Raw genomic sequence first — 2599 nt, 5'->3', positions numbered from 1 at the left:
CACCTGCCCGGACATTCATGCTTTGCCATTTGGTTATCACACAGCCCTCCCCAGAGACATTTAAAAAGGAAAAAAGAAAGACGAAAATGTCTCGCCATTCCTCCTGGGCCCATCTGCTTAGCGCAGTGCTGTGCCCTAGGACTTTCTGGAATGTTCTATCATGTGTGCTGCCTGGGACGGCATCACTAGTCCCATATGGCTACTGAGGACTTCACCCAAGGAACTGAAGTCTTCATTTTATTTTACTTGAATTCAAATAGCCTCACAGGCTAGTGGTTGCAGTCTCGGACAGCTCAGCGCAGAGGATGTTCAGGGGCTGCCGCCATGGGTAAAGGGAGCCGCAGAGGCAGAAGGGAGAAGGCTTGTTTTTGTTTTTTAATTAATTGATTAATTTATTTATTTATGGCTGTGTTGGGTCTTCGTTGCTGCGCGCGGGCTTTCTCTAGTTGCGGCGAGCGGGGGCTGCTCTTCATTGCGGTTCGCAGGCTTCTCACTGCGGTGGCTTCTCTTGTTGCAGAGAACGGGCTGTAGGCGCGCGGGCTCAGTAGTTGTGGCTTGTGGGCTCTAGAGAGCAGTCTCAGTAGTTGTGGCGCACAGGCTTAGTTGCTCCACAGCATGTGGGATCTTTCCCGACCAGGGCTCGAACCCGTGTCCCCTGCATTGGCAGGCAGGTTCTTAACCACTGCGCCCCCAGGGAAGCCCCGGGAGAATGTTTTAGGCTTGATTTTTTTTTGTCCATTTAATTTTTTAGTGTATCAGTAATGCCTATGTTATTTTCCCTGTAAAAATGAAACTCAGAAAAGGCCCAGGTCTTCTCCCTTTACCCCTGCTAGCGTCAGTTGAGGTTCTTTTAAAGTCACATGTCTTTCCCAAATAGACGTTGTTGCTCAAAAGAAAGTAACTGAAAGTATCTCGTGATCTGAGGTATTTTGGAAGGATTTAAACATACAGTAACTCTATTACCTGAAGGATAATTTTGGGGAAAGAACCTTAACGTGTATTTGGCAAAATGGAGCATAGGGCTCGGGGATAGAAAGATCTAGTGAGACAGAGTTCCACCTCTCATGGAAACAGCAAGCAAAGAGTATGTGTGTGCATGTGTGTGCACGCACATATGTGTGTGCATGTGTGTGTGTGTGTGTGTGAGAACAGGCAGAGAATAATGAGTAACAAAATAGAGACCAAAAGAGCACGATGTGAAAGCATGAGAGAGGATGAGTCAATTCTAGAAGGTTCATCGGGGGGCAGTAAAAGCGTCTGGGCCTAATGATTGGATGAACAAGGCTGTCAGAAATTCAGACGTGTGGTGTGTGACATAATCCTATAAGCAGATGGAAGCATCTATGATTTAAATGGCTTGATGAGCTGATCTGAAGTTTAAATATCAAGTCTTGGCCTTTTGGGTGAATAGTATGCATTATTGATGTCCCTGGAAGTCACTTCTGAAAGATATTTTTATTTTCAAGAGCAGCGGAGGCGGACAGGCTGGTAGAGTTGAAAGAGCACTGAAGGGACACAGCCTTACGCCCCCGAGTCCCTGAGACCCGTGTCACAAATCGGGAACAGCATCTGCGCTGCAGACACTTCCTGCATCACCTCCGTCCTTTATGCATTCACTAAATACTTACTAAGCACCTACTGTGTGCAGGGAGTTATTGTCCCCGGCGAAGCGATGGGAAGGCCGTGGCCTTCGGGGCACTCACATTTCTAACAGGGGAGCCAGATGATGAAGTGAAGGATGAGATGATTTTGGAATGTGGCAGGTGCATTAAAGCCAAAAAGACCCCCTGAAACCCAAAGCCGCACAAAAATTAGAAGGAAGAGAACCTCACGGAGATGCGGTAGTGACGAGGGGAGGTGTGGGAACGACCTTAAATAGCTGGCTGGCAGCCCACCCTGATCTGACATTTAAGGAGGAGCTGACCTTTAGGTTGAGGACTGAGAAACAGCAGAAGCCAGCCATGGGAAGAGCTGAGGGAAGAGCAGATGTATATCTGATAGGCACTCTTGGATACAAAACCCAGAAAATTCAGCTGTGCAAACCACAAGGAAATTGTGTTGTCTTACGGTAAGGGATCTGAGGTGGGGGGGATAGTGGGGTTAGTTAATGATGGCACCAAGGACCTGGTGCCTTTTATTTCTTTACTCTGCCATCCTCAGCTTGTTAGCTTTGTTCTTGGACCAGCTTCCCTCATGATCCCAAAATGGCTGCCACAGCTCTGGGCATCACAGCCAGGTATAAAAAGGTCCAACAGAAGAAGAGGCCGTGTGTGTGTGTGTGTGTGTGTGTGTGTGTGTGTGTGTGTGTGTGTACACACAGAGTGAAAAAAACTTTCTCTCAAGCCCCCAGCAGATATCCACTCCTGTCTCTCAGCCCAGTGTTGTAGATCATGCCGGTCATGGCAGGCGCTGGGATCACCCTGATGGTCTCAGCCACTCAGGACCCACCCGCTAGAGCACTGCACTGTGGGGAGAAGGGAAGTACCTGAATAAGATTGAATTCTGTTAACAGGGAAGAGGGGAATGTCTGCTCCAGCATTCAAAGTCAGCAAAGACCTTGAGACTAGAAGGAGTTGGGTGCATTCGGGGGCCGGGGTGG

General features: G+C 48.4%; 1 protein-coding gene across 1 annotated transcript in view; it reads left to right on the top strand.

Moving 5' to 3' along the window:
- The window catches only part of ATP2C2 (ATPase secretory pathway Ca2+ transporting 2), an 80740-nt gene that overhangs the window by 42715 nt on the left and 35426 nt on the right, over positions 1-2599 (top strand). The gene's annotated exons all lie outside the window — the stretch shown is intronic.

This window comes from Lipotes vexillifer, unplaced genomic scaffold (assembly GCF_000442215.2).
Source record: "Lipotes vexillifer unplaced genomic scaffold, Lipotes_vexillifer_v1.1 scaffold443, whole genome shotgun sequence".
Taxonomy (NCBI): domain Eukaryota; kingdom Metazoa; phylum Chordata; class Mammalia; order Artiodactyla; family Lipotidae; genus Lipotes; species Lipotes vexillifer.
Note: the sequence above shows the minus strand (reverse complement) of the source record. Positions and strands in the feature narration are given on the sequence as shown.